This window comes from Mycetomoellerius zeteki, unplaced genomic scaffold (assembly GCF_001594055.1).
Source record: "Mycetomoellerius zeteki isolate Tzet28-1 unplaced genomic scaffold, Tzet1.0 scaffold1, whole genome shotgun sequence".
Lineage (NCBI taxonomy): Eukaryota > Metazoa > Arthropoda > Insecta > Hymenoptera > Formicidae > Mycetomoellerius > Mycetomoellerius zeteki.
This window is the reverse complement of record NW_017255910.1, coordinates 343,407-357,319: the sequence shown is the minus strand read 5'-3', so window position 1 is coordinate 357,319 and position 13,913 is coordinate 343,407. Positions and strand designations below refer to the sequence as shown.

General features: G+C 30.4%; 1 long non-coding RNA gene across 1 annotated transcript; it reads left to right on the top strand.

The window, feature by feature from the left end:
* Window positions 1-283: 283 nt before the first annotated feature.
* Window positions 284-13,687, top strand: LOC108731123 (uncharacterized). Its single transcript, XR_001937003.1, has 3 exons — window positions 284-613; window positions 8,540-8,547; window positions 13,678-13,687. It is a non-coding gene; the product is annotated as an uncharacterized lncRNA (long non-coding RNA).
* The last annotated feature ends 226 nt before the right edge of the window (window positions 13,688-13,913 follow it).

The following is a 13,913-nucleotide window of genomic DNA, read 5'->3' as shown; positions in this document are numbered from 1 at the left end:
TCCTGATTTCTACGTACGGAACTGAGAAAACGTGATGCTCTCTTTTTCTTGTTCTCTCTATTTTACCCTCTTTTCAGGAAAATAACGGTACATATATTCTGGAAAGAAGATAAATTATGAAATATTTTGGGGATATATACATTTCTTTCTTATATTTATCAAATAGGAGCTATTACGAAAAATGTAATTCAAAAACAAAATGCATTAAAACATAAAAATTGTAATTTTTATATTATTTGCAGGGGATGGAACGTTACTTTTTAAAAGGAACAAGTTACCGATTTTTTAAAGTAACTCGTTACAGTTACTGTTACTTGAGAAAGTAACTTTTCGTTATTCTTCTGTTACTTTTTTAAAATTGACGACCACGAATCACAGCGGACAAGTGCCTAGAGGCTTTCTAGTCTCAAGCGCTATGAGTGGCTTGTGTTCAATCGAACTATGTCCAATCATGTGCAAAGCAACAATAAAAGTAACTGCAAAATTCGTTATCGTTACCAAAAAATGTAACTATGTTACCGTTACAGTTATAAAAAAGAGTAACGTAGTTACTAGTAAAGTTACCAAAAAAGTAACTTGTAACTGTAACTTCGTTACCAGCAGGATTGGGTAAGTTAATGTTTTTTTTTAACTGAATAAAGTTAATGGCTTTACAAAATCAATACAGTTAAGTTAAAAGTTGAAGGAATAAAAAATTAACTTAACGAAAGTTAAGTTAATATTGAATTAACTTAAATTAAAAAAAAAGTTAGTTTCGAAAAAAATTATTTTTGAGATAAAAATGTCCTAATTTTTTTTAAAATGAGATTAAATAACAACTACAATATAGATTATTAAGTAAATTAAATTTTTTATTTTTTATTCACATATGATATAACATAACTTTTTAGGTCTTTACTTTTTAATAAGCCTTAAACCATAAAAAATGGACCAATTACAGTTAAATATTCTCCTCGCATTCGACTGTAATTGGTCAATTTCTTATGACTTAAGGCTTAAAACACCTATTGTAGATCCGGATTAAAGCTTATGGCATAAGCCAATCAGAGGGCTGTATTAGCATCTTAAGAAATTACTTAAAATGGTTTTAAAATATGAACGAATTACGAATATATACCCTTAGTCTTATTATATTTTATTATTTTTCTATGGCATTTAAAAGAGATAAAAAATTTTTTAACTTAAAAAAAAGTTAAAAAGTTAACGTTTAAAAGTAACTTAGTTAAGTTAAAATTTAATGCATTTAAAATTAACTAAGTTAAGTTAAAAGTTATTAACTTTTTAACTTTTTTTTTACTTTTAACGTTTTAACTATTGTAGTTACTACACTAGGTACAACACTGGTTACAAGTAACGAGTTACTTCCGTTCCCTGATTACTTGTATCATATATTTGAATATATGTAATATATTTATGTTAACTCTTAACTGGTGATTTCATCCGACTTACAATATACACTACTTACAATTTAACATTTTTTTTTACGATGCCAATTAAGGGTTATATGTAACGCGCTTTTCAAAAGTGACATAATTAAAAAAACGCGATTTCATTATTAAATACCATAAATGAGTTAAATAAACATTACCCTATCAATTACCAAAAGTAAACTAACTTAAGTTTACAAAAAATCGTCAAAACTCAAAAAAAAGGATGGTTTTAATACAATTAATATCTACAATTAAATAAAAGAATGGTTTAGAAAAATAGTTACAATTTAAAGGAATAATTTTTTTAAGGGATGTGAAACGAAAATGACAAAAATATTATTTGGTCATTTTAAGAGTATATTGTATTTGCTGAAAATATTTGATTAGTCAATAATTTTCTATCAAGTTGAAAAATAGTTTTCATTTTTTTTTTGGAAAACTTAATTTATTAGGTTGTGTCATTTTTTAATCAAGAGAGTGATATGTGGTATCTAACTTGTCCATATCATAGTTTAAGTATGATGGTACCATAAATGGCCATAATGTTTCTTAAAGAGGCAGATTAATACATTAAATTCGAAGCGTAACGAGTTTGGACAAATCAGACGTTTGCAGTAACGGTCATGTTTCTGTCGTTTACTTATCGCGAAGATGATATATCGCAACAGTGATTTAATTGATGAATCAATTACACCGAAGGCTGTCTCGTTTAGATTGGACACGTGAAATTAATTGCTGATTCCAAAATGCTCTTCGGCCATGGTGATTTACCATTACGAAATGCCGAGTTTACTTGATTTCTAAAATGACAGATAATATAACAAAATAAAGTTCCTTATACTCGTTTCCTTCATTAAAAAAGTGAAAAATGCAGCATCCATAAGCATTTTGAAGTATAAATGATATAAAATAAAAATGGACTTTTGAGAGGAGATTAAAAATTGCGCGTAGAACTGTAATATGAATTTTATTTATTTTATTTTACTTTATTTTTAAAATTCTTCTTTCATTTTGATTTTAAATAGGCGATATTATAATTGAATTAGATATTTAAGTATAATATCTTACAATAAGATATTTAATATGAAAAAGTTAAGAAATTAAAAATTAAAGTTGCGTTATCAAATATTTTTGTTAAGTAATCAATATTAATTTGCTAAAAAATTTGTAAAAAGAAGTAATGTTTAAGACAATTGTCGTGGATGTTTCTATGCAATCGTTTCTTTGAGACTGACAATGAGAAGAAAATAAAAATTAGAAAATGTCTCCAGGTGTTCGGAATTACCTATAGTTCCTCTATAACGACTTATCCCTCCTATATAATGCCAGAAGGAATAGAATTTTCTGTGTAATAATATATTATGAATATCGCCGTTTATATTTATAAATATAAATATAAGAATCCGTGTCATCATACTATCCATATTGCGTCAAAGCAATATAGTAGGAGAGAGGGGGGGGGGGCAGCTCAGAACTTTACAAATTAAAAATGAACTGTCCTTTTCTGCGATTATAAATTGTAATGTTGGAACTGCTTATACAGTCACAGATAACCGTCAAGTAGCTGCTGCGGTTGTTGCAATGGTTAATCTAATCTAAAAGCGTTTTGTGTTTTTGTGCCTTCATACTAAACGTTTCGTCTCGCACATAAGCATTTTAAAATTAAACCATTTAAACATTAAATAATTAACATTTTATTGTGCTGTTTTTTCTTACATCCATATCTACGTAATAAAGATGAAATATTTAGTTTTTATCGGTATTCTGATGAACAAAATAAGATACTTTTCAATGTGACTGATAGGGGTAAATTTGAACAAAGCAAACGGGGCACCTTAGAACATTTCAGTCGAGCGGCGAGCTACGTGAGCTCCCATAAAGCCCATGACACATACAAAAATGTAAGACAGTAAGACGTATGCAGTAAGGAAATCGTAACATTGAATTTGCTATTGGTCTTATGGTTTTTACTGTGATTGGCCAATTTGCTTACTGCTTACGTGTTACTGATTACGTTTTTGTATGTGCCATAAGCTTCAGTCTTTCGCGACTCATAGATACACATGATAAGGTTACGTTTGATTGTTGATGAGCATCGGACACGATCTATATATTATTAAAAGATTTATAACGCAAGCACAAGGATAAGGATTCTCTGTACTGCATATTTGTAATCGCTTTCGACAGTACGAATACACAGTTTTTTAAATATCTTTCCACATTTATAAGAGTTAACCAAGTTATATATAAGTTACAGGACACAGCCTGTAATCTATAACTTGTATATAATACATGCATATACAGTAGAACCTGAATTGTCTGACATAGGGTGATTTCCAGCAAGAAACACAAATGACAGAGTGTAACACAGTGAATCATTACATCCATACTAATGTTAAACGAAGATTACATGATCACTGTGTTACACTGTGTCGCTTGCTGGAAAGTACCATACTCATTATCTAGTTCTTGTGATGATAGAGTTACGTGCATTCTTATTGATTGAGATGCGAAATCTTGAAAAATCGCTTTATAAGAATTTTTTTTATAAGAGAGAGTAAGTTATAAAAGTTAAAGGGTTATTTCACCTTGAAACTTTCGAAAAATCAAAATTCTTTTTTTAAATCAATAGTTTAGCGTTTTAAGAATATACAATTTTTTATCCGAAAGTGAAATTCCCAATATTAATTAAGATACAGTTGATTATGTCGAGCGAGTATCCCTGAAGGATTCTTTTGATTTTTTATTTTTGATATTTTTGAATGTAAAAGAGTGCTTTTTTAAAATATAAAAAAATATATATGTCGTTATTATATTTATTATAATATTTATTGTGGTTTATCATTGTACATTAATATCTGTTGTAACTACTAGCACAACAGAAATACAAATAATTTCATTACATAATAATTTATGAGCCTAAGAAGAAAAAGTGTTCAAAACTACCCCTTCCCCTCTCTCTCTCTCCCCCACATATTCGATAGGGGTAGAATTTCATTCCTTCATACTCTCAATGAGTACGAAAAAAGAGTACATTAAATGTGAAACTAATAGGTAATACGTTATAATATATGATTTTATCTAATAATTATATTTTAATGCACAATTATATAATGTTTTAAAAACTTTATAAAAAAAGTATTGCTTTTATATATGTATACAAAGATAAGTAACATATAATATATATACATTTTACAATGTAACATATTATATTATTATATAAAAACATAAAATTATATATATATTTTATATTTTTTAATTGTATGTGTATATTTTAATTTGTATGATTATATATTAAATTTTATGTATATTATTAATATTGTATATATTATATTATATATTATATGTATATATAGTAGTTTCATTTTCTACTTGAACAAAGTTTAGAGATATTTTAACTAACACAACGCCGGATATATTGAATACATTCACGAGTAGTTTCCTTCCTTGTAGTGATCGAGAGAACGTGATTGAACCTAAGCACCGTGAATTGCTACGTGTAAAAGCTGAAGCTGCTTATTTATTGCTGGCTCATAACGCACATCCGATACAATCTCGAGCTGGACGCGAGGAAAAAGCTGCATGCGCCAGATACAGTTACGTAGAAGAAGACTCTATACGTGCTTACGGCGCGTTAAACTTTCAATGGTTCGACTACTTTTACTGTTGAGAAAGGTGCACCCAGCTTCTCCGCAGCGAAAGACGAGGTAGAATTTGCTGGCTTTACGCGCCTCGCTGGTCACTTAAGCGGAAGATATCTGCCACGGAATTTTCGTTTTGAATACATAGCGATTCCTTCAACTTTCGGCTCTAACCGGCTTTTACATAGGCAATAAGATCGTAACGCGAAACCGGGTTTTACGACACTTTCCGAAAGAAGTCAAGAAAAGTTGTACGTACATGGGATGTTCCGTACGTTGACAATGTCCATTAAAAATTTTCGGTCGATCAAAATGTACGAATATTACATGGCGGGAAAGACAAACAAGTGCACCGAAACTATTTCAAGCGAATAATCTATTTGACATAGATATTTAGTATTAAAGAATCGAATATATCGATATATTAATGACATTTAAATATTTGCGCTGTTAATAACCAAGTCGCGTCCGTGCCGTTTGTTGGATACAATTGCTTGTCCTTAGGTCCGCTCTTGATTGAAAAAAGATAATGTATAATCCCAAAAGATATGCTTTCATGCCTATTAAACATATACCAAATTATATCATAATAACTCGAAAAAACGAAATTTTTTTTCCAGCTTTGAAATTAAGTCGTTTCCGACAAATCGTCTTATGAAGTCTTGAATTTGTGTGAGCAATCACTCTTTAAAATCTTTTAGTGTACTTAGAATACACCTCCTGTATATGAAGAAAGCCTCCTATTATGAGATAGGCGCCTAATTATGAGATAGCGGCGTTTCTGCTAAACTAATAAATGTTATCTGTTGATTCCACCAAGAATTTATTGCTCTTAAGTCGAAAACTATTTAGTGGAAGATGCATTATTAAATCGTACCTGTAGTCGTTGTAAAAAAAGATTTTAGAATTTGGATGTCTTCAAGTTTCATTGAAATGAGTCTTTAAACCTCGTTTATTATTTAATAAATAAATATTTGGCAGTAAATTCTTTATGCAGTGATAGAGTAAAATCATATTATGATAGAAAAATACAGGGTATGCTGAATTTCTTAATTATAGAAAGTTAGATTTGATGATCATAAAACCGTAAGGCGTGGAACTCGTAATATGAGGTACTCAATTACTCACGGTACTTCTAATACGAAATAACCTATGCTCCTATGTCCGAGTGACAATCGTTACTGAAGTATGAATGTTACTGTTTCTGTGATGCTTAGTTCCAACTACCTGAAGATGAGTCCTAGGTATACAATGTATTGCATGCTGATTTTGCGTACACATTGGCTATGTTTGTTTGTATTTAGAAACATTGAATAAAGTTTTTTAGTTGTTATACTGATGTACTTTGCGCTTTATTATCGAATTTTCGGGGTTATTATGAGCACAATTTTTTGACTTTGCGATTCGTTCACTTTTTACATTTCTTTAATTTTCAGAAAAAATAGTATTTGAATTAAATTTTACATAACAGTATCTTAAAGCTTATTAAATTCCCTTTAAAATGATCTGTTATGTTTTTAAATTATGCCCACACTCTTCTAGTATTTATTCAAAATGAACTCGGTATCTCATAATAGGGACCTTTCCTCTATATACCTATATTATATATATACATATACATATATAATCACAGATTTTTTAATAAGCTTTCAGCAAATACGCGTGGCACGAAATGATTGATTCTTGAAATATAATCCACTTCAGAGGCAAACGTCACGATTTATTTGAAATATCAACCGCGAGTTTCCATTATGAAATCGTTTACTCTTGCATAGGAGTTGGTTAACGATACAAACAGCCTGGTAGATATTCCGGGCAAATCAAATGTAAACCGTTCTTATGCATATATTCGTCTTTACTCGCTTCATAATCCGCCAGATTTAATTTACTATCACCAGCTTGAGCGAAGCGGTGCGTATATACGACATCTATACGTTATTCCTACCTGAGATTGTACTAGGTTATTCCAAAAGTTCTTTTTGTTATTTTTTTACTTCATACATGGCGCAATTTACTGAAGAGTATTGCATTGAAACAAAATTCGTAGTGCTATTTCATGTGTATCATGTATTTACATATTTTAAAAAAAATTTAATTATATCATTCAAAATTTCAGCTTTAAGAATTTATTTCTTGAATTGCAGTAAAATGATTTTTAATGAGTTATGAGCATTTAAAGTGAAAATGCTAAATTTTATTTGATCTGAGATAACTCAATAACAAAAAATTTTAAATAAGGTATATTTAAAAAAATGATTTTGTATGTAGGGAAAACTTAAAGTTTTCACATTAGAAAATCAAAAATTTTCGCAACTTGTTTCGAACTGCCAAAGATCGTATATCTCTCGGGCTATTTAAAATAAATTATTGGCGTTTGATTGAGATATGTTGCTTACTTTCTGGACTCTTGTTCCTTCTGACTTGTTCCTTTCTTTAAAAAATTAGGAAAACGAAGAGCGCGTTCTCTGGGTAATGAGATGCGTGATTGTCAAGCAAACGACTTCAAGTTTCGTGTCAAGTCGTTATCCCGCATGGACGTGCTCTGTTACGTTCTTTTTCTCCACACGCCGTTTCCATTATATTTGCCTGTGGTGTTCAATAAACGAGCATTCTTTATTTAAATACGAATGTTATCTCGTATTTATCATCTCATTTATTGCCGAGAACGCGAGCGCAAGGTTGCAAGACCGCCCGCTGCGGGTGTAACAATACATACATATTCAGAGTGTTCAAAAAAGGTTGGGATTCCGGATTTATACTCGGGAGGAGTATATAAATGACGTTTTCGAAAAGAATATTTCAGACAAAAGTTGTAAGGTGTAAAAAAATCTATTTTATACAGATCTCTTATCAATTCGAGTGGCACCGCCTTGAGTGGAGCATCACCAAGATCAAGTCAAAGTCAAATCGATTTTTTAAAAATGGGACACCCTATTTTTTATGCCAGAATCTAATAGCTAATGTCAAGAGCTTTTCAAAACGTAATAAAGTTATAAATTTTCAAAACCTGAAATCTCCGATTTTGCTATTGATTGGTATACTACTGTATTTCGATGTGCTAATTATAAATATAATCATGAAAATTACCGACAAGATCATTTTCAAAGTCAAATTTGGAAAAACCATTTTTTTGATATTTTTTCACATTTGATATTGAAAATGATCTTATCACTAATTTTCATGGTTATACATATAGGTACATTATCAACCAAATATAGTAGTATAATAAAATTAAGTCGCGCGCTCCCAGGCAGAGAAGAAGATAGAATGAGAGTCGTTTCGCGTGGAAGTCGCACGCCTCTAAACAAGGGAAGAGATGGGATGGAAGTTACTTGATTCGATATTTTAAAGCTAAAAATGTTTGATAAATTTAAGACTAAGGATTTGATTAGCATTTTTGGTTGGGTCTATAAAACTTTTATTTATATTTACTAGACATTTTTTTATTAAAAAGTAATACTGACCTAGCTGCATAAGTAAATTTAGTACTATTTATTATTATCATGAAGTTCTGGTATACTTAGTAAGGAATTAATCATACTCATGTAGTAATTTCTGAAAGAATTTTATTTCCTTCATTTTCTAACAAATTTTCTAAAAAATGGTTGAACCAGAATTCCAATTTATTCAATCAGATTTTTTTTCAGTGTATATATATCATATCATATATAGGGTGTCTTTACAGGGTGTCTTTGCATATGATCATATATACAGGGTGTCTCTGCATATAGTGTCAAAAGTGCTATAGCGGCTTTAGCCGTCGGAATTAGTCCGTTCGGAATCGGACATATGTTTATTAAACATCTTCGACTTATTTTCATATGCTGAAGCCGCTGTAGCAGTTTTGGCACTGTATGCAGAAACACCCCTGTATATACAAGAATATATGAATTTTAGAAGAATCTAATTTCCAATTATATTCTCACCGGCGAAACACTTGAATAACTTTTACCGGTGTGAAACTTACTCAAGTGTTTCAAAAACCCTAGCGTGGCCTTAAAGGCGACGCTTGAGATCGATCGAACGGCATAGATAGGGAGGTTGTTACGAACATCTACATATGATAGGGCTTAGATTCTAATAATGCTAGATATGAGTGGGACGCTATACAACGTAGCGTCGAGGATTTCGCGATATGAGCTTGATCCTTTTCCGAATACACAAACATCCTGAGCGCATCACCTTCTTCCTCCTCTTCTCGGCCTCCCTGTCTGCTTTGACGATGGAATATAGGGTCTTTGAAAACGGGGTCGAAGATAAAGTTCCATCGGCGCTCCTGAAATATTTTCACCGTCGATTACATTCAAAAAGACCGATGGATGTTTACGAACGTGACGTTTCGCAAAGCGGTGTGCGTGAAGCGATTTCTCATATTTCAGTTTCCAGCGCGATAACGTTTGCTGCTTTCGCGTAATCACGTATGTATTGAAAGAAGACGATGTATGCGATATGACAGTCCGGAAAATATTTATTTTATTTTTTTCATACGAAACGTTGAGGTTATTTGATACCGAATTGTCGATAAGTATATTTAGAAATGTGATTCGTACGTTTTCAGGAATTTATCAATAACACGGTGTTACAAGATTTCTATTTCTCAACATCTGAATGATAATCCTAATGCATTTTTAACCCTTTCTATTTCTCAACATCTAAATGATAACCCTTATGTTTAAAAATGTTAAAAAAATATATAATAATGTTAAAAAAGTTCCATCACTCATAGATTTTGAGAAATTGAAGACTTTATTTTTAAAAAATTATAAATTTGAACAATTTACAATTTTTTTCTTTAACTTTACAGAGTAAAATACATAATAAGTACCATTCGGGAGTTGAGAGATAGAACCTTGTAAATTAGTGTAATTTTTTAACATTAAATATTGCTAATAGGCTTTATTATTTCAATATATCACTTGAAATTGTACATAAACAATAAAAGAGGCTTTATATCGTCATATTTATTTTTATATTCTGTTAAAAAAATATTAATTTTTTTACAGCTACGTACACATTTTACATATATTATATACATATTACAAATATATTAAAATTATATAAAAAATTCAAAACGAAGTTTCTAAAAATTAAAGGAAATTTTTTCATGGAATTTTGTAAGAAGTATATTCTTTTTTTTCAGTATGAAAAGCCCCACAAGAAACATGCATTACTTGTTGAGAAAGACAAAATTGATCACAATTTGTTCTTCTCGTTTTATTTATTTATAATATGTGCAATATATTGAGATTGGAGCTATTTTATACCTAATTGTTTTGTATATTTGAGAATATATTGTGAAAATTGAGCTATATAATTATAATTTTCCATTAATCTTTAACATATGAATTATCAAATTGATCGAAAAATTACATAATTTTGTAGCACCTGATTGTTCGTACGAGATTTCGTGATAATAGTGTGTTATATCAATACAACAGTAAATAATCGCGCGACACATGAAATACAACAAAAATCCGCTTAAAATGTGCACATCATTGAATTAGTTTGGATTGAAAATGATAGAAATTATGGTTGTTTTTTTGGTTAGTTGAATAAATTAACTTAAAAAAAAGCTTCTTTTTTTTCAAAAACTAGTTAGAGTTTTAACTATTTATTAATGGAGCATCAACCTTTTAGCAGAGTAAAAACAGTATTACATTCAATAGGCTTGTTTTTCTGAGCCTAGGTTGAAGTTTAGAAGAAAGGGAGCCGATTTAAAGATTATCGTCTGCTATAAATTTTGTCTATGGAAAAAAGTTAGGAGTATACTGTACACAAGGAAAGCATATCTAAACTTTTTTAAAGCAGCTCAGTTTTATTTTAGTTTCTTTTATGACTGAAGAATAAAAGCAGAAGTTCGTAATTAAAGTAAATAGAAAATCAATTTACTCTTAACATTTTGATTTTGACTCAAGATAAGAGAAGGACCAAACAACAATTTCTCTTTTCATCTTTCTTTTTTTTTAGCGAATTTTAAGAAAATGTTTATTATTCTAAATATGATGCGCTTACACTAGATCTCTAATTCACAAAATCAAGTCGAATTTGAAATTAAGAAGATGTATCACTGTGTAGCAAATTATTTTACTGTCTCTGCTCGAAATGTGTCACATTATGAAAAGGTGGAAGTAAGTCATGATAATGGAGTAAACTTACAACTTGAAGTTGAAACTTTTCCGTTTCCTCCGTCTTGACGGACAAAAAAAGCGGCACAATAAGGAAATTGCGACGAGGTGAACTCGTAAGGGTAAAACAAACGACCACTAAAAACGAATTTGTAAACGACAGATTTCTGGTGCAGTGACTGGTAGCCCGAAGATGACAACATTATCCCGAATCAATTATACGAACTGTCGCCGTTACCCCTCGGCCCAGATAAGACCGTTGGAGTGTGCGCTGGAAGTGTATACTAATAATACGTCCGTCGGTGTCATTAGTTCCCGGTAACCGTGGTAATTATAGGCAAGTCTCTTGTTTCCGGGAAATATCGTAGTGTAACGTCCACAGAAATGTGATAACGCGAATATCTCAGCGTTATTGATTATTGATACATCGATGTAATAATACATATATAATAATTAATAATTTTAATAATTTTAATACCATCGCAATTAAAATATAGAAACGGAAATATTTTTATGTGTGCCGTATATTATAAATAATATATTTCCTTTTTTGTGATAAAGATAAATGTACTATTATATAGTAAAAAAAATAGCTATTTTAAAACGATTATTTTAGAAGAACTTTTTCTATTAATAAATATATAGTAATGTATTGGAGTTATTACTAGATGGAAGGAACGATTTAGCTGAAGTACCTAAAAATTTATCTAGACGCACACCTGAAAATAATTTTCTTGGTCAAAATTATTATGTAGAATTCAAACTGGTAGACACACACACATTCAAATTGATTGCTGGAATGTTTAACTTTTTGCAGCATTGCTCATCATGCACTGAGAGAAAAATTTTTGGTATTGTATTCATAATTCATGTTAGTATTATATAATTATGATTATTAATTATTACTGCTGTAATATTAGTAATAATAATAATAATGATAATAATGTACAATATAAGTCTATTGACAAATATATATAGTTAGTAACCGAAAATGACTATAATGATAGTTAATATTACCATAAAAATAATTACAATAATGACTATAATTTAATTATAACAATAATGAGAGAGTACAGGATATAAGAGTCAATATAACGTAAAAAATTTTTTAAACCATGAAAATTCAAATTAAAAGTAAATACCTTATAATATTCTGTAATCAATTAATCATATTACATGTTTCGGTCTCACGCGCGCGCGCGATTGAGTCTTCCTCAGATATGCAAAATGTGCATATACAGGTGATGTTATATTGGTTCACCGCAGTCGAAGATATAGATACAATCATAAACATGATAATGATGACCAGAGCGATGTTTTGCAGAGGAACGGCAATTGCTCGCAAACGGTTGGATGACCGGTTGTTTTAAAATTTACCGATGTTCCGATAAAAAAATTGAGTTAAAAGTAAATTAAAATTACATCGCTCTGGTATTGACGATTACTATTGCAAAAGCAACGTCAACAGAAAAATTTGGATTTGTTGCTTTATGTGCGAGAAATCAATTGGTGAGCATCATTGTACAGTAGGAAAATAAGGAGAACCGTATATAAGTTGATATAAGGTCATTTAAAATACATAAGCGACCGGAATAATTATGACAACAGTGAAGCGTCGTTGGCGTAGCACACTGACAAGGGAACCTCTCGAGGTGTCAAATTCTAATTTTAATGAAACTTTGTGAACTTGTAGTAAAATCAGAATTTGACACCTCGAGAGGTTCCTTTGTGAGTGCTAGATTTGTAAACGAGGGATCCCGAATTCAAATCTCGATAGACTTCGTTAATTTTTTTGCCGGCTCCTACAATTGGTATCAGAAGTAGGATCGTATCTCTTACAAGAACTGAAGGCTCATCCTGAGATCAGAAAATTTTTCAAGTACATCACGCCTATGAATTTTGCAAAGATAATTCGAGTGGAATAAAAATAAGACGTTATGATCGGCTGCAGAGAGTCGTATGTTGTGCTCTGGAGGGAGTTCACGTCCAGAGTAGCTGAGTGCGAAGATCTCTGGATTCCTGTGCTCTGGATGGATGTACGGTTGGAGTAAAGAGTAAGAATACGAGTAAAGACGATTTCTGATGCGTGTACTCTAGAGAGAACCTTTTTTCATTAAAAAATACATTATTTTTATACTAAAATAAAAAAATGCATATTTTAACTCGATTTTTCCTACAATATTTGTCCCTTGTTGAAAATTACTCGTCTTCGTGTGCTCAAATAATTCAACTTTTTGTAGAATTCTCAAAGTTATAGTTTTTTTTTCAAAACTTCATATCCAAACTAAAAAAATCTCGGAGTCTTTTTTTACATTTATTTATTACAAAAAGTTACAATTTTTTAAATTAGATGCTACTTTTTCCCAACTTATGAGTCTTTCGGTAATTATAACTTGTACTATATTTTGTTATTTTCCAAAATGAAGTTTATACTTTAAACATTTGTTCTAGAAAGTTGAATGTATATTCGTGAATTTTTAGAGATTTTTTGAACCATTTAATAGGTGAAAATGTTCTAAATTGATTGTAGTGACCCACGATGGCAGGGATGAGGCACCGAATTGAGCATGGTATCAGTAAGGGCTATTTTGATGTTTCGATCAAATTATTTTCAGATTAATATCTATCTAAATTTTTAGATGTTTTAGCAAAACCATTCTTTTCATATATATTACATAAATTTCTATCTAAATTAATTTGATATACATATATATATA